This window comes from Balaenoptera physalus (genome assembly GCF_965194825.1).
Source record: "Balaenoptera physalus genome assembly, chromosome: 20".
In the NCBI taxonomy this organism is placed as follows: Eukaryota; Metazoa; Chordata; class Mammalia; order Artiodactyla; family Balaenopteridae; genus Balaenoptera; species Balaenoptera physalus.
The window spans coordinates 62409746-62428086 of NC_138901.1; the positions used below are offsets into that span (position 1 = coordinate 62409746).

The window sequence follows — 18341 nt, forward strand, 5'->3', positions numbered from 1 at the left end:
CTGGATACGGGAGTTGGAGGGCGCGCAGAAGACACTTAACACCGTGACACCAAGTGAGGTCACCCAGTGAGGACAGACGGAGAGGACAGCCCACACAGAGCCCTGGTTCTCCCGCGCAGCCCTCCTCACCACCTCCCCGCTACCCCCTGGTCCAAAACCCAGCATCACCTGCACCTCACAGCCTCCAGCCGGCCCCCCTGGTTCCACACCTGCCCACCTTCAGCCCACGCTCCACGCCGCGGCCAGGGTGGGCCCGTCAACGCTCGGACCCTGCCGTGTTAGACAACCAGGATGTCTGTCGGCGGATGAACAGATAAAACAAACGTGGTGCGTCCAGACAACGGAATAGCATCAGAAACATAAAGACTGAAGTGTGGATACACGCTACAATGTGGACGAAAGTAGAAAACCTTACGCTTAGTGAAGAAAGCCAGTCACAAAGATCCCATGTTACACGGCCCATCTACATGATACGGCCGGAACAGACAAAGCCATAGAGACAGAAAGTAGACTGATGGTGGCCACGGGTTGGAGGGAGGGAGGGAAGGGGAGTGACTGCCGACAGGGAAGGGGGCTCAAAACTTACATAGTGGTGATGGTGCACAACTCGGAATGCGCTAAAAACCATTGAATGGCCCAATTTATTTTGTTAACTTATTTTTTTATTGAAGTATAGTTGATCTAAAATGCAGTGCTAATTTCTGCTGTACAGCAAAGTGCATCAGTTATACATGTATATACATTTTAAAGTATTCTTTTCCACTATGGTTTATCACAGGATATTGAATATAGTTCCCTGTGCTATACAGTAGGACCTTGTTGTGTATCCATTCTATATATACTAGTTTGCATCTGCTAATCCCAAACTCCCACTCCATCCCTCCCCCAATCCCCTTCCCCTTGGCAACCACAGATCTGTTCTCTATGTCCATGATTCTGTTTCTGTTTCATAGATAGGTTCATTTGTGTCATATTTTAGATTCCACAGGTAAGTGATATCATATGGTGTTTGTCTTTCTCTGTCTGACTTACTTCACTTAGTATGATAACCTCTAGGTCCATCCATGTTGCTGCAAATGGCATTATTTCATTCTTTTTTATGGCTGAGTAGTATTCCATTGTATATATGTACCACATCTTCTTTATCCAGAATGGTACAATTTAAATTGGTGAATTGCATGGTATGTAAATTATATCTCCGCACAGCTACTGAAAACGCCTGCAGGACCCCCATCGAGTGCAGACAGGGGCCTAGTCACTCAGGCCCCCACCAGCTCACACTGTTTGTCTGGGGTCTGATCTCTACTCCTCTCCCCTCCCCCATCCTCCTGCCCCAGGCTTGCTGTCCCGCAAACATGCACGCTTGCTTTTCCTTCCTAGATCACCACCTCGGGTCTTCATTCCAATGTCACCTTGTCACCTGGGCATCCCACACGTGCCTGTGGTGGCTGTGACTCCCCTTACCATTTTCTCACTTCATCCTCTTCTCACCACCTAGCCCACCGCGGACTCACCCATGGGCTTTACTGCCTGTGTCCCAGCTGGAAGGGATGCTCCCGGGAGGCGGGGAGTTGGCATGGGTTGTGTCCACTGTTGAACCCGCAGGACTTAGAACAGAGCTTGGCACCCAGAGGCAGTGAATAAATAAACACGTCTTCACGAATAAATGGTTATCTCTGTGGGCTACCTGTACGTACCTTCAGATTTCTTTTCTGACATAGTTTTTTTTTTCCTGTAAGTTTTCTAGAATGAATATGCATTACTTACACAGTCAGAGGGAAAATGTCATATAAGGAAAAAAAAATCCTGACGCTGCTCCCCACTGCCCACAGGATGAAATCCTAAACTCCTTAGCAGATCCCGGCTTTTTCTAAAAGACAAGCTCCTCAAAATGGTACACATGAACCGGCCTGCAAGGCAGAAATAGAGACACAGATGTAGAGAACAAACGTGTGGACACCAAAGGGAGGGGGGTGCTGGGATGAATTGGGAGATTAGGATTGACATGTACACACTAATATGTACATAATAGTATGTACGTAACTAGTAAGAACCTGCTGTATAGCACAGGGAGCTCTACTTCACTTTGCTGTACAGTAGAAACTAACACAACATTGTAAAACAACTCTACCCCAATAAAAAATAAATAAATAAAAAACAAAAGACAAGCTCCCCATCCCCTCCCTGCCCAAGGATGGGATGCGTCCTACGTGGTTCTGGTTCCCTGAGTTAAAAGTAAATGTTTTCTGAAACAGAAAGGGGGGGGGGGCTCCTTTGCTTAAAAACAGTTAAACAGGTTGTGTCTCGTTTTGTTTGTTTTGCTAAGGGCCTTCCATACAGGCAACGCTGCCTGACTTACTCGACCCGGGAGCCCCTTCGGGGCAGGTGGCTGGTGTCCAAGGAGGAGAGTTCCACGGAACAAGCCTAGGAGCACCACCCCAGGCAAGCAGGGCTCCCGGCAATCCAGAAGCACTTCATGGGCTCTCAAGAGACGCGGCTGGAATCCTCAACCCTCTTCCCCGCAGAGACGCTCCTCTTGCTTCAGAACCCAGTCCAACAGGGCCCCACCTGGGAAGACTTCCCCCACCTCCTAATCCAAGCCAATGCCTCACTCCCTTGCATTCCTACAGGACTCTGTTCATAGGATTTGAGCTTGGGTCATAATCGTTGCTTGAGCGCTAAGCGATTGTTTGAATGCGGCTCCAGTACCAGACCGTGAGCCCCCAGAGGGCAGCAGTGGTGCCTCCGCTCTTGGGTACCAGGGGCCCAGCGAGGAGTGTTTGTGCTCCTGGACCAACTCCCTGGGGGCAGGTGGGCCCCCCCAACCCATGTGGCCGGCAGCCGGAAGCAGGCTGGAGAGAATCCCACGTTCGCATTCTTTCCACTCGCCCTTCTCCAGGTCTCTGGCACCTTAGGGGTGAGCGAGCGTCCAGATATCTTTTTCTTAGCTGTTCTCTTTCTGCATCTTTGGAATTTCTCTAAAAGGCTGGGGGATTTTCTCCAGTTTTACTGTGATATAACTGACAGTATAGCAATCTACTCACTGCAGGTGTGCAACATAATGATTTGATATTATGTCCATATTAAGTCTAGTGATCACAATAAGTCTAGTTAACCTCCATCACCTTGCACAGTTATAATTTTTTTCTTGTGATGAGAATTAAGATCTACTCTCTAAGCAACTTTCAAATATATAAGTGTATGCAGTATTGTTAACTATCATCACCACGCCGTACATCACATCTCCAGGACTTATTTATCTTAGAACTGGAAGTGTGTACATTTTGTCCACCTTTACTTATTTCCCTCACCCTCTGTCTCCCGTCTCTGGCAACCACCAAACTGCTTTCTGTGTTTATGAGTTTAGTTTTTCTAGATTCCATGTATAAGTGACATCATACAGTATCTGTCTCTCTGCCTGATTTACTTCACTTAGCATAATGTCCTGAATGTCCAGCCACATTGTCACAAATGGCAGGATTTCCTTCTATTTTATGGCTGAATAATATTCCATTGTACACATATAACATGATTTCTTTATTCATTCATCCATCTATGGGCACCTAGGTTGTTTCCATAGCTTGGCTATTGTGAATAATGCTACAGTGAACATGGGAGTGCATATATCTTTTCCTGTTACTGTTTTCGTTTTCTTCAGATAAATACCCAGGAGAGGAATTGCTGGTTCGTATGGTATAGTTCTACTTTTAATTTTTTGAGCAGCCTCCAAGCTATTTTCCATGGTGGTTGCAATTTCCATTCCCGCCCACAGTGGACAAGGGTCCCCTGTTCTCTACATCCTCGCCATCACATACCTCTTGTTTTTTTGATGACAGCCATCCTAACAGGCGCGAGATGATCTCTCCTTGTGATTTTGCACTGCATTTCCCTGATGGTTAGTGACGTTGAACAGTTTTTCATGTACCTGTTGGCCACTGGTATAAAAGAGCTGTTTTTAAATCAGAGGATCTGGGTTCTGTCATACTGAGCCTGTCATACTGAGCCTGACATCTTCTACCAACGTATTAGTTGGCAAAGGAGCTGTTTAGAAAATAAAAGCTGCCCACTCTGCGGAAGGAGGGCGGATCTGCTAGAAACCGCGCGGGACTGGGAGTCAGGAAGCTTACATTCGAGTCTGAGCAACACCGCTAATATCGTAAGGGTCTGCGTCAGTCACTTAGCTCTTCTGAGACTCTTATTTCCTCAGTTCTAAAATGAAAGGAGCTCAGAGATCCTTAACTCTTAACTTAGCTCCAAGACTAAAGCTCAGCCGAAAAGGAATAGCCCTCAGGGAACACACTTGCTGAGAACTTTCCCTTGAGACAGTCTGATGACTGTACAGAAGCCTCTTGTGCAGGAAAGCTCCGTGGTCTCCACCACCACCACCAAGAAAAATCAGATGGGATTTTCGCCTCCCTTGCTAGCCCCTTCCTAGATGGTCTTTGGGGAGGTGTGGTCATCTTCTACCTGGTAGAACATGGGTTGTCAGGTCGGAGAGAGCTTGGCTGTGCCTGGCACTCACCCTATGCCGCCTCCCGCTGGGCAAATCATGTCCAGAGAACCCGTCATGAGGCCGGTTCACAACACGTGCTCCTCACGCGCCATCAGCACGCTCTCTCCATCCAGGTCTCTTGTGCTGATCTAGCCTGGAAGCAAATGGTTGCCAGAGCGATGGCTCTGGCCCTCCTGCAGGCGAGGAGCCCATGGGAGAATGAGTCAGCTCCTCCTGGACTTCCAGCAGCCTCCGGGCAGAGGGAGGAGGACAGGGGAGCAGAAACACACAGAAGTCCTGGAGCGACAGTCACCGAGCCTTGCCGTGGGGCCGATCCCGGGACCCTCCCTGCGCAGCGGGGAAGGGCCATTGATCTGCCTGGGGGACGCGGTGATACCGCGCGGGCGGCGTCTCTGGCGAGGAAGGCACACATGTCCGTGCTGGCTGAGATAAGAGGCTGCTCGGGAAGCCTGAGTCACCGTGGGCCGACTGACTTTGGAAGCAGGGAGACCGCCAAGCAGTGCAGCCCAGAGGCCAGGCCGGGCTTCCTCCCGGCCTGCGGGCCCTGGGAGGCAGCATTTCCTGTTGGTGTCCTCTGACCTGGGTGGCCACCACCCCTGGGAAGTTTCCGGCCACCCTCACCCAGGCACTGTGAGCTTGCTGCTCCGAGGTCTTTGTCTCTCTGCTCATCTTGCGTTTGTTTCCTCTGGAATGTTCCAGGCCCCCTGTAGCGCCCTGTGCCGTGAATCTGAACATTCCAGAGCGGGAGAGGCTTCACGGCACTCATTCCTCCTGGGGTTTCCCGATGAGGGTCCAGAGAGCTGAATTCTGGTCCAGGTCTACAGAGACTGGCAGTCACAGTCAAGGCCCCCTCTAAGCCTTAATTTCCTCACTTACCTAATTGAGGGTGAGAGGCAGGACGGAACAATTTGGGGAAAGCAGACTTTTAGAAGTAGGGTGATACTAGCACCCTATGCCTCCTGCAAATGATTTGCTACCTGCTGGCCGACACCTGCCATTCCATCATTGGATGGAAAGGAAGTACTTCAAGCTGTTCTCATTCATGATTTCTGATGCAAGCAGAAATAACGGTAAATTCCACAAAGGCACTGGTTCCCTGCGGGGGTGCAGGAAGCCCTGGTGAACATTGGGGAAGGAAGGAAGCACGGATAGAAGATTCCACTTCACGTATTTCTTAGGTTATGGCCCAAGTGAAGGGACTTTCAGAAATTAGGACGCAAGGGAATACGTGTGAGACCAAAGAAGTCATTGAAGGTCAACTAACCCACCCTGGATTTTCCAAGTAGGGAGACCATTATGTCAGTCTTAGGAAAGTTCCCAAAGCCAGGAAGGGTGCCTGGAACCTCCACTCAGCAACTCACCACTCTGGGCAAACACACAATCTGTCGGGTCTCAGTTTCCTCAACTGTCAAATGGGGATGCAGGATTATGAGGAACAAATGAGACGCTACCCATTACGTCTGGCCAGTGGTCGCAGGCGGTAAATGTTAGAAGGGTAATAATAGCAAGAACAGTAATAATAGTGGATAAGCCACCTGGCTCTCCGACAAGTTCTCCCCCAACAACCACAGCTAACCATCCTCCTAACCAGCACTCTTGACCCTTTGGTGAGACTTTTTTTAAATGGAGGCAACACAAAATTGTTCTTAAAGGAACCTAACTTCAGTTTTTCACATCCCCATTTCCCCAGACCTCCCTGCGTTAAAGAGGCAAAACCAGCCATCACCATCTTGCCCCCGTGGGGGTCACTCTGGGGTCAAAGGAACGGCGCTGCTGGAGGCCCCCCTACCTCCCACCTCCACCAGTGACCCCAAACTCCCGGAAAGAAACGGGCGTGGAGGTGCAATCACACTGCTACCAGGCTGAGGGAACCGGAGGCGAGCTTGTGTTCTCGGAGACCTTGCACGGGAGGGAGCGGGCTCCCCAACCCAAGCCTGGCCCTGGCACGAAGGCTGAGGGCTGCTGGAGGGGAAGACAGCCCGGTGCCTCCCCGGCCCGGGGAGCAGGGCACGGGGACCAGAGCCCGCCCTGGGTGGCGGCCAGAGCCACTGCTGGGGCCGGCGTCCACTGCTGAGCTGCCCTGCGCCCCAGGGCGCCAGTCTTTGTCAAAAGAAGGGATTTGTGCGGTGCAAACCCCCGGGGCCCGGCTTTGTGGAGCCATCCGTCTGCGTTTCAGCTCCGGGCTTCACCGTCTGGTGAAACTGACCCCTCAATCACAGCACATCCAGAGCGGAAACAGCAGCCTCACCCTTTCTGCTGAGAGCTTTGTGTGACCCGGGGCAGCGGGGGCACTCCCGGAACCGGACACCTGCCCCTGCCCGCAGGGTCCTGCTGTCCTGCTGGGAGAAGGACCCCTGGGCGTCTGGAGTCACAGGAACAAAGTGCTGTCTTTCTCGGCTCTGGTGTCCTCCTCTGAAGGAACACTGCTGACTCAAGCTCCGCCTTTCCTAAAAGGGGCTGAACACCACCTGTCCTCCTGGAGGCCTGACAGGAACCTGAAGGCGGCAGTGCCGATGGTGCTATTCTGGGCAGACTGTGATGAAAGCATCCTTCACTGCATGTCGCACTTGTCGGGAGAGCAGGGTGGCATTATCACTGGCCGGCACCCAGGGCGGGCTCTGGCCCCCGTGCCCTGCTCCCCGGGCCCGGGAGGCACTGCGCTCTAGGGCCCGCGATCCACAACTACTGAAGCCCGTGTGCCTAGAGCCCGTGCTCCGCAACAAGAGAAGCCACCGCAATGAGAAGCCTGTGCACCGCAACAAAGAGTAGCCCCCGCTCGCCGCAACTAGAGAAAGCCCGCGTGCAGCAACGGAGACCCAACACAGGCAAAAATTAATTAGTTAATTTTTTAAAAAATCACTTCCAGGTAAATCAATTAATTTTTTGTAGAAGAAAAATGCAAAATCATGTTTCCCAAGGAAAACAAACTTATTTTGTCACTAATGGTAGAGACCAAAACACAGAGACATTATTCTGAGTGAAACTAGAGTAGCAAAAACAGTTCACACTATTTCAAAGATGCTGGGGGGAAAAAGACTAAAAGATATGACAAATGTTGGGCTTAGAATAAAAGAATGCTTTTATTTTAATTTATCAATAAATTCCTTTATCAGATGATCCTACTGGACACCATAATGTCAGTGATTATGTGTAAGAACGATTACTGCTGAGTGTGACAGCAGATACTTTCATCTGTAATTTGTCTAAAGTGGTGGTTCTCAACTGGGGGTCAGTTTTGCATGCCTCCCCCTCCCCAAGGGACATGTGGCAATATCTAGAAATATTTTTGGTTGTTATAGCTGGGGGGGGAGGGGGAGTGCTACCGGTGTCTGTGTGTAGAAACCAGGGATGCTGCTAAAATCCTACAATGCAAAGACGGTCCCCACAACAAAGAACTATCTGCCCAAAGGTCGGTAGTGCGAAAGTTGAGAAGCTCTGGTCCAAACCACTAATGGGCAGAATACGGGCCGGCTATGTGGGTAGATGCAGAGAGAGGAGGAGAGAGGAGATGATGGGGGGAGGAAGGGCACAAAGGTTCTTGGTTCTGTCTTTTCTTGGAAACCCACGCCCGAGAAGAAGAGGACTGGTTAAGATGACCATTCTGTTCTGGGCCACAATGCTCAGCTGCAGGTGCAGCCTCTCTGCCTGATGAGCTGACCGGCGCCCTCCCATCCACGACTCAGCGGTGAGGTAAATCATGAAAACTGTGAATGCGGTCAACTTGTGGTCACTGAGAGCTCACTTTTCCAGCTCATCTTGTGAGGAAATGAGCCCAAGTTCAAGGTCCTCCTTTTCCACCCTGCAGGACGCAGGGACTCAGGGAGGAAGTACATTCTTGAGGTTTTGAAAGGAGTACTTGAGTTAAAACTTCCTGGATGAAAATTATGTCAGGAAAGGCCATTTTCAGGATTCCAGGTAGCTCACGAGGGAGGTGTATCTCACTGCTGTCTTGAGGATGAATTTTCAAGGCAAAAACTGCCTTTGCACAGGAGGGAATGGAGCGAGCTGCCCTCATGGCCCTCTTTCAGGGTTTCCAAAACCCGCCTGGGGCTCTCCCATCGGCCCCACCCCCGCTTTGGAGGTAACTGGGACGGGGGCGGGGGGAGGGACCTTCTAAGGGAACTTAAGTCTGTCCTTCTCCTTCACCTGTCTCTCCTCCAGACCAAAGGGAGCGTCTAAGCTGCTCTCAGGCGAGAGTGTTTCCATCCCCCAGGGGAAGGTGGCCCCGGGAGAGTGGGACAGAGACCCCTGCAGGGGGGCAGTCCAGATGGCTAAGCTCCTCAGAGAGTCCTGCACACCCCGGGGTCAGGGGGGCGGCCACTGCTTGGAGGGGAGCAGACAGGGACCTGAGAGCTAGCGCACCTGACGTCCGAGGGCCAGGACACACATGCGGTAGGGACCAAGCGACTTGAAACCGGGTAAGGATGAGGATACATCAGTGGGTGCAGTGCTGAAACAGCCCCCCTGGGACTGAGGCCTCTCCACTGCCCCCGCCTGTGTCTGAACTCAGACACCTTTCTGGAAAAACAAAGGCGGTGTGAGAACCCTAGATCTGAATTTAAGCGGAAAACACAGAAAGTTCCTGACTGGCCTCTGAATCAGCCAAGCTGTGTTTCCTACTCTCAGGTGGAACTGAACCTCAGAACCGAGAATCTAAGGATGCTAATAATGTTAATATCATGATTATAAGAAACAGAGCTCCCTTTCTTGCAAAGCCGAGTACAAAGTTTGAAAACGTGAGCCCCTGGCACTCGTGAACTTATTGGAAATGGAGAAGCCTGAGGCAGACGTGGCTTTCTATCCTATGGAGGGGGCAAGGCTCAAGAGAGGGAATACTAGCCCTTGAGGCTCCAACGTCAGAAATTAAAAACCCAAACCCGGGGACAGCTGTTCCTGCCTTGGCTTCGATCCCAAGCACCACCCAAGCACACGCTCGATGCCTGCGCTGGGAGTGCTCTAGGCCCAGAGACATTTGGAGAACGTTGAGAAGAAACGTCCGTCATTTACGCTGTTTCCTTCGAACAGATTACTTGGGTGTTGGAGTCTGCTGGAACCGAGAATTTCCTTTACAGAAACCAGGGTGGAGGCCGGGAACTGGGAAGAGGAGCTGGTGACGAGAAGAGTCCGAGGAATGTGTGGGTTCTGCTCAACAGAAGAACACGAGCAGTTTCACCCTGAACCTTCCAAACAGCCACCAACCCCCCAAGAGCACAGGGTCACCTGTCCAGTTGTAGCCACGGCCAAAGCCAGTCCTTCCCTCTTGGCCAGTGGGAGGGGGCCAAAGTGTACGATCACAATCACTTCCAAAGCCATCCTTCGAAGCTCGCTCCAAAATCAAGCACACGCCCACAGAAAACAGACCACAAAGCTCATCAAATGTTAGAGCTGAGAAGCGCTTCCAAAATTATCCAGTCTGGCGACCTCATTCTGCAGATGGGGACGGGCTCAGAGACAACGTGCCCTAATCTTGTCACCAAGTTCGGGACCGGGAATAAAGCTGGGGGTAAAACTGGTTCTCCGGTTTCCAGAGCAGGCTGCTTTTATCCACGGCTAACACTTTTTGAAAACAAACAAAACAAATGTTGGGTTTTTTTATATATGTTTTTCAGTACTGACCTCCTCCAGGATGACAGCAGGACACAGCAAGGAAGTAAAACATGACAGTGTGTCCCGGAAGCTTCGCTCCCCAAGCTCGTTCCAGCTCCCCCTCCAAAGCGATCAGGGTCCGGTTGTGGCTCTGCCAGGGGGCGCGTCTGAGTGTCGCTTCGGCCACGACTGTCGGACATCAGGCAGACCTCTTCTCGGCTCTGTGCCTCAGTTTCCCTACAGTAAAACCAGCTTAGAGACATGATGACTCGAAGCCCCAAGGAAATTCCTGAGCAGCTCTGTGTCTCTGCGCCTCCAAAACGGTGAGCCCTCTTCCAGAAAGGACGGGTGGACCTTCCTCTGGGGACGTGTCGGGTGGTAATTAGCACAGAGAGACTCAGGCCTCCCCGGGGTCACAGAGCTTCCCTGCTGCAGTGGCCCTAACTCTCCCCCGGAAGCCTCTGCCGGTCAGAGCCCCCGTCTTGTTCTGGGACTATGGCCGCGGCTGCAGGAAAGGAAATTTATGTGGTTTCTCTGCCTCTGTTTTGATTTTTTTTTTAATTGTCCTGCATATCAACCCAGCAGGCTACAATTTGTTTTATCTAATTTGGATTGGATGGAATCCAATGGGAGACCTGACCATCCAGGCCATACAACGTATGACAATTATTATGCTGGATTCTTGATTACTTGACCTCTTTGAACTTGCAAAATTGTTTTTCATTCTATGATTTATTCAATCATTCAATAAGAATTTGTTGAAAATTCATCGTGTGTGAAAATACCTTGTTAACTCTTAAGGATATATGCAATTATTACATTTTAAGACTTGTGGGAGATACGACAGATGTAGAAGACACAATTTCTGCCCTTAAGGAGCTTATAACTTGTTTAGCCTATAATGTGTATTTCCCCTAAACTTCTTAGACCAAGACTTGAGTGTCTCCTAACTCCTAATAACAGAGAGAAGGTGCCAGATGTAGCTGGAGCCTTTCCATCGGGGTTTTCCCAGTGTCACTCCCTAGTCATCACTGTCCCATCCCAATGACTCATGTCAACTTGGGATTCACTATGATCACTAGATCCTTTTCTTTTGTCCTCTATTCCACTTGGAGTTCATTCTGACCACTTAGAAATTATTTAATTCCATAGACACAAAGCCTACCTCCCCAATCTCAAGCTGACTTTGGCGACCTATTAACAATAGTTTCTATTTCATTCAATGTGCCATTGGGGAAAGAGGGGGACATCACATTTGTGGGACCGGCTGCAGTAGGCCTCCAATCCGAAGCCTCGTGACCTGCTACTAATGACATTTCCTCGCGGAGCCCCTGGGGAAGGGGGCCAGAGAAGAGCCTCACAAAAAGCCAGCCTGGCCTGACCTGGAGCTCTGCTCACAGCTCTGAACACTCTTCCACACGCTTCCGCCAAAACACAGCCTTCAGGCGCAGGGAGAGAACGATGAGTTTGTCCCCAGCGAGGCGGCCAGCTGCAGCGGTTGAAAACAACGTGGTTTAGGTGGGCAGGGTGAAACAACCAGATTCAGGGGGGTGCCACCTGCCTGAGAGCAGGTGTAACCAACCCCTCAGCGGGCAGGGCTACAGGCAGAGCTCCCGCCCACCTTAGCCACGAAGGCATCTCTGGCCGCAAGAAGGGGAGGGAGAACTGGACCTCACTCCCTACCTGGAGAGGGAGCCTGGCTTGCCCTCTGCCACCATGTCCGTCCCCCTCTGACCCCTGTCCCCACCCAGAAAGGTGCCTGGACCTCACTGGCCAATGGATCACACAGCCTGTTAGGCACCAACCACTTCTCACCATCAAGGCCCAGAAAAAAAATAAAAGGGGAAATCCAATGGGGGGAGGGGTGATTGAGTGACAGAAAGTTTCTGGAATTGGACCCCTTCAGCCGGACCCATCAGTCACCCTCAGAAGGAAGGGTACACCGTGCAGAGGAGGAAGGTGGACGGCCTCCGCCCTTCCCTCTTGGTCCCCGCCTAGGAGGGACCGCCATGCCAGTATGAGGGGGGCCGGCAGGCCCTGCGCTCTGGGGACCCTGTCATGTCACCCTTTGTTTGGAACCCTCTGGCTCACGGCTTCCTTCCTCCAGGCCGTGCGCCCCGTCCACCCGGAGCGGACGTGCCAGGGGTGGGGCTGGCGGCCGAGCGAGGGGTGGAGGCACACCCTGCCCTCCACGAGGCCGGGCTGCTCTGCATCTGCTCGGCCCTCTTCCCCTCCCCGGTGTTTCAGGCTGTTTCTCTCTCTCTCCACGTCTCTCCCAAGGAGACGAGAGTCAGATCTGAGGGCGTCGCTAATGCGTTCCAGGCGCCTGAAGGAAGCCTGGCGCGGCCTGCCCCGCACCCCACCCCTGGCCCAAGCAGGCAGGTGGCGCCACCCGATGGCCGCGGCCTGAAGCTCAGTGGGAAGGAGGAGGCTTTCAGGGTGGGGCTGGAGGTTTCCGGTGACCAGCTCAATTCAGAAGTTCTGGGTGGAAGAATTCCACTTATCCCATCAAAGGTCCTTGAGGCCAAAGTTCCGTAAATGAGAACGCTTCAGTCCTTAGAAATGAACGGTGAAGGGCACGAAAGATTTATGGGGTGTTCGGACAGCCCTCTTTGTCTCACTTTGCTACCTCCTTACTTCTATCAACCTTTTTTTTTTTTTGTAATTCCAGTCTGGAGCCCAGCTGGGTTGTTTCTAATGTCCAGTCCTTTGAAGAGTAGAGATTTGTGCTTCCAACCTCATGTTAAACCAAACAAACCAAGAGAAGACGCTGTGCAAATTAAATTACCTAGTCAGTGTGTGGCCTGGTGAAATCTAGAGGAGGGGAATTTGCAGTAAACGAAGCAAGTGGAAATAAATGATGTCCTGTCTTGTTAAAAAGCCTCTGGAAGGAATGGAGAGACACCACAGGGCACTGATGTCCCCTCGGACCCCAGACACGTGGGCCAGGGGGGCTGTGTCCTGCTCAGCCCTGCAGTTGTCCACGTGTCCCGCTCCAACCTGGCCAGTCTCCAGCGTCCAGATTTCCAGCTGCTCTTTATGTTACCGAGTCCAAGCTTGCTCTGCTCGCTGCACGACAGGCCAATGAATGGGAGACGAGGTGTTGAGGCAAGGAAGACGACTTGATTCGGAAAGCCGGCAGACCGAGAAGACGGCAGACTAGTGTCTCCGATAAACCATCTTATCGGGGTCTGGATGCCAGTTTCTTTTATAGAATCAGAGAGGTCAGTGAGGAAGTAAAGTAAAAGGGCCATCAGTCTTGCAAAGCATCGCCTGGAATGACCGGCCTCGGTGAGGGGGTGTGTTAGTTTCTTTTCTCTTGCAGCCATTCACAGGTGGGCAGGGTTCCCCGAGGCAGGCCATTATGTATGATTATAGTAACAAAATCAACGAAAAGCAAAGGTTAAAGTCAAAGAAGCAGATCCAACGTGGAGTCCAATTTAGCTCTTCCCTGTTACATTTCCACGGGGCTCACAAGCCCCCGGACCCCTCTGTTGCCAGTCCCCATGTCCTACCAACCTCCCAGAATCCTCCTCGCTGGAATCCATCTTGGCTGAGTGATGCGTGCGCCACCAGGAAGGACCCTGAGTCAGAATGATTGGCCAGAGACAACCCGGAAACTAACCCCGTCACCATAAAACCCGAGACTGTGAGCCACGTGGCAGAGCAGTTCTCCTGGGTTCCCTTACCCTGCTGCTCTCCGCCCGGGCGCCCCTTCCCCATAAAGTCTCTTGCTTCATCAGCAGGTGTGTCTCCTCAGATAATCCATTTCCGAGTGTTAGACAAGAGCCCACTCTCGAGCCCTGGAAGAGCTCCCCCTTCCTGCAGCACCTCCCCGTGCCCCTCCCCATGGCTTCCCTATTGTTTCTCTCTGTGCACCCGAAGCTATAGGTTATAAGACACACCGCGCTTTCAGAGTTGTTGGAATGTGTTTTAAGTGCTACTTAGAATTAATGGAACACAGGGCCTGGTTTATAGCTGCCTTACCCCGTGTCTAGGACAGTGTTTTGCATGCAGTACATGCTCAGTAAATATTTCTGTGCTTTGTCGGAGGTTCTGGCATCAAATCCCAGGGGAGGGAGTGGTGGAGCAGAGCACGGGCTGGAGAAAGGTAAAGGCAGAAACGGACGAAGCAAGACAAGATGAAATCCGGGGAGCCCTCCTCATGGGTCGGATATGCCTGCTCCCCGTGGTTCAGGGAAAGAGTTCGGGGCTGAGGGCCCAGTCACCCCACAGTTCCAGCTCTCTGATGGCCTGGCTGTCATCAGAAAGCCACTTCATCCCTCTGTCATGCCCCACGTTGAACAATGACAAGTTAGTAACAGCTAACCTTTACCAAGTTCTAACCACACACCTGAGGTTTTACACGTACTACCGTATTTTCCTTAGAAATGGAGAACCAGAGTCACTGGCCCTTTTCATTTTAAGAAGGATGACGGGAGGGGCAGCCACCCGCGGGTCATGTGACCTTGGACAAGCCACCACCCACGCTCCACAGCTAAGGAGACGGGATCACAAGAGTTAATCCCAGGTACCCTTGTCTCTACTGTAAAGACAAAATACAAGACTGAACATCAAAGAGCTTTGAGAACCGCAGAGCCAGACAACTGTGGGAGGTCATTATGGGCAAACAATGACATTACAGATTGCAAAGTGCTCACGGCCATCAAGGACAAGGGTCCTATTTCGCTCCAATGCATCACCATAAGAGAGACAGTCCCTGATCTCAAGGCATAGATCTGCCCCAACGAAGCCTTCAGAGACTGTCCAATCGTTAAGTCATGACTAGTATCAGAAAACAGAATATAGGGCAAAAAAAGCATCAAGATGATCTTATTGCAATTTCTAAAGACGTTATAATAGATGTGGACATTTATGTATTAAATAAAAGTGTGTTGTGTGTATACTTTTTCAAAGGTGAATTAATGGACACTTCTGGGATTTTGTAACCAACTCTATTTATTAATATTAAATTTTATACTTATATTTTATATGTTTTTCCTTTCCATCTTTCCAAGGTTGAATCTTCTAATAAATAGTTCATTAATAAATCATAGCAGAAAAAAAAAAAGCATCCTAGATGTTTCTACAGATGCCAGGAACCCAAAGGAATTGATTTTAGGTCCTGAAGAATTAGAATCATTAAGAAATATAAAGTACCAATAGAGATAATGGTAGTCCTACAAAGACAGGAGGATAGGGGGGTTTTTAATTAGTCCCATTTTCCCTTTTCTCTTTGTTCTAATCAGAAAATCATTTCAGTCTCTATCTTCCTCCAGATCAGTATGGCCTTGAGTTTACAGGATGGGCTTCCCTTGCCTCCACCTGACGGCTCAGGAGCCACTATAACACTGCTCATTTCCCCTCTTCAGTAGTATTTGTGACTCTGTACAAATAACTTACAACAGCTAACATGTAAAAGTTCGGCAATCTGATACCTTTAAATAAGCTCAACATCAGACTTAATTTATAGAAGGGCAAGGAAGACTCAAGGAGCTGGAAAGTCCGGCTTCATTAGCAGTCGTGTAGAGGAGTGATTCTCAGTGAGCATCAGGACCCCTGGACCACTTGTTAAACACAGATCCCTGGCCCCATCCTCAGAGGACTGGGGTGGGATTCCAGAGCCTGCATGTCTCATGACCTCCCAGGTTACGGTGGTGCTGCTGGTCTTGGGATCCCACTTTGAGAGCTACTGATACAAACAATGGTTACTGGAAGAGCCAGCAAAGACAAACCATGGAAGCCTTCCCTTCCGTTTTCCTTGGGATGTGGGGTTGCTACGGGCAAAGGGGCTGGGATTAGGAAAAGACCAGGGAAGACATATTGGGCAGGGGGACAGGTCTCGTGTATAAAACCTTTGCCACAGTGTCTCTGAGTTGGGCTGTATATGCGCCCTGGCATTCTCCATCGGTGGGCTAGACATCATGAGATCTAAGGTTTTTCTTTTGGGACCAGATCCTGTCTGCCTCCCTGGGATTCCAAAGGGGCTTTCCCTGAGGTGACTCAAAGAGGCCAAGGCTCCAGGGGGAATTCTCCAGCACCAGTAACCATGACAGAACCCACACAACCCCTGCAATGCTCAGGGGCTCATAAAGAAGGGGATTACATTGTCCCATCTGGTGGTACCCAGCCCCTGAGTGGGAAGTGATCTGTGTTGCTACAATCTGAAACTACTGGGAGCATTCTCTCTCTGCTGTGCATATTGATTATTAGATAAACATTACAGATAGGAAGATAGACAGATAGGTAGATAGATAGAAGAGAGAAGGGGGGAGAAAGAGAGATAGAGAAATTTTAAATAGCCCATAGATCACTGAGATATTTTTATTAATGCAACATAGTTCAGATTTGGAAATACTGGGTCACACTCCCTGTTTACCACCTCCTAAAGCATCCATGTGTGTCAAGCAAACCAATGCTACCACCATGACCAGACCTAACTGCACCAAAGGAAGGTGCCCGGATTAGGAGCTCCACTAAATCAAGAGGGAGCCGGCCCCCCACTCCCCCGCTCGGGTAGCTGAAGGACGGGAAGCAAACGGGCACCATGAGGCCTCCGCAAGTGCCTGGCCCTCCCTGGGCTCTCATTTCTTCCTCAGCAACGTGAGGATGCTGACTTCCACCAGCTCAGGGGCCCTTGCGGCTCTGACCGACATGAACACAGTAACCTTCTGTTCTTTCACACGCCACCACAGGTCCCCTCTTCTCTGTGCTATGCCCGGAACTTGCTCTATCATCAGATTTGAGTTGGGGGGTGTTGGATGCTCAGAAAGGCTGAGAACAGCCCATAGGAAACCAGGGCCGACTTCAGACTGTACGGTCAGACTCAAATGGCAAGGACCTTAGACAATGTTACATTGTGGGGTTTAAAAACACTCATTTTTAAGAGCCTGGGCTTACTGAGTCAGCGATCTGGAACATTCTCAAGACACTAAAAATATCCTGAGAGTGGACTGAATTTTAAACTGTGCTTTAAGAAACTTTCTGTGTGAAAACAATTGGGCATTTCTTCTTTAAAACAGTTATGCATTTTCTTTATTTAGATTTTTCACTACTGGAAATAATAAGAAATATGGAGGGTGTTCGAGCCTCAGAGGGGAACTGAACGTCAGGGCCCAAAAGGCCATCCAGTCCTAAGATTCTATCCAAACAGCCAAGATTCTACCCAGAGGACCAAGATTTATAACCCTAAATCTCTCAATTTACATTTTCAAAGCAAAAAAGGTAAAATGCTTTCTTTCCCTTCTGACTGATAGTTTGAGGATTCCCGTTCCCAGCATCAACTTGCAGGACAAAGGGTTCTTTTCAGCCAGGAGTTGGCATCTGCCGAATGCTTAGTTCTTGGAATTGCCTGCCTGCTCCTAGCAAGACGTGAGCAAGATATCCGTAAACGGTCCGAAACAGGTAAAATGGACACCTGGGTCTCACCACCCCCCAGGCAACCTTTTCCTAATTCGCACTAAAATACATTTGGGGACATAGGGAAGGCAAAGGTTCATGATACTGAAAACTAAACCTGGTAAACCACTGTCTGGATCCCAGCACAAAACAGAAGGAGCTGAAAGGAGAAAGTGCCTTCTGTGATGTTCTCAGATGGGCTCTGAATCCAGGGGCCGACAGTGAGGGAGGCACAGAGACCCAGCGGCCGTCACTCGACAGAAACCGCAGCAACAGAAACCGCAGCATCAAGAAGCTGCCGAGAAGACGTCCCTTCCCATTCGGGGGGCTCGCCCAGGGCCTTCCCTTGGGCCTATGGATTCAGACTCCAAAGATGAACGTGGACCATCGATCTGACAGCAAACACACCCTTTAAAACGAAAACAATCTCCTCTCGGGTTGGAGCAGGCTCTCCATCCATTTGGTCTCAGCTCGGGCTGCCAGAACAAAACACCATAGACCAGGCAGCTCAATCAACAGAAATGTATTTTCTCCCAGTGCTAGAGCCTCGAAGTCCAAGGTGATGGCGCCAGTGTGGTCAGTTTCCAGTGAGGGCCCTCTTCCTGGCTTGCAGGTGGTCACCTACTTGCTGTGTCCTCACAGACAGCGAGCGAGCGAGCTCTGGTGCCTCTTCTTTATAAGGGCACAAATCCCATCATGGGGGCCCTACCCTCATAACCTCATATAAAGCCTAATCATCTCCCCGAAGCCCCGTCTCCAACTACTTTCCCACTGGGGGTTAGGGCTTTCACACATGAATCTCAGGAGAGACACCGTTCAGTCCACAGCACGTCCACTTACTGAC

At 50.6% G+C, this 18341-nt stretch overlaps 1 protein-coding gene across 1 annotated transcript in view; it reads right to left on the reverse strand.

Moving 5' to 3' along the window:
- Positions 1–734: 734 nt before the first annotated feature.
- Positions 735–18341, reverse strand: part of LOC309650267 (Golgi apparatus membrane protein TVP23 homolog B) — a 52571-nt gene continuing 34964 nt past the window's right edge. The window contains exon 9 of the transcript XR_014257484.1: positions 735–10336. The gene's annotated coding sequence lies outside the window, so the exon portion shown is untranslated. The remainder of the gene's footprint in view (positions 10337–18341) is intronic.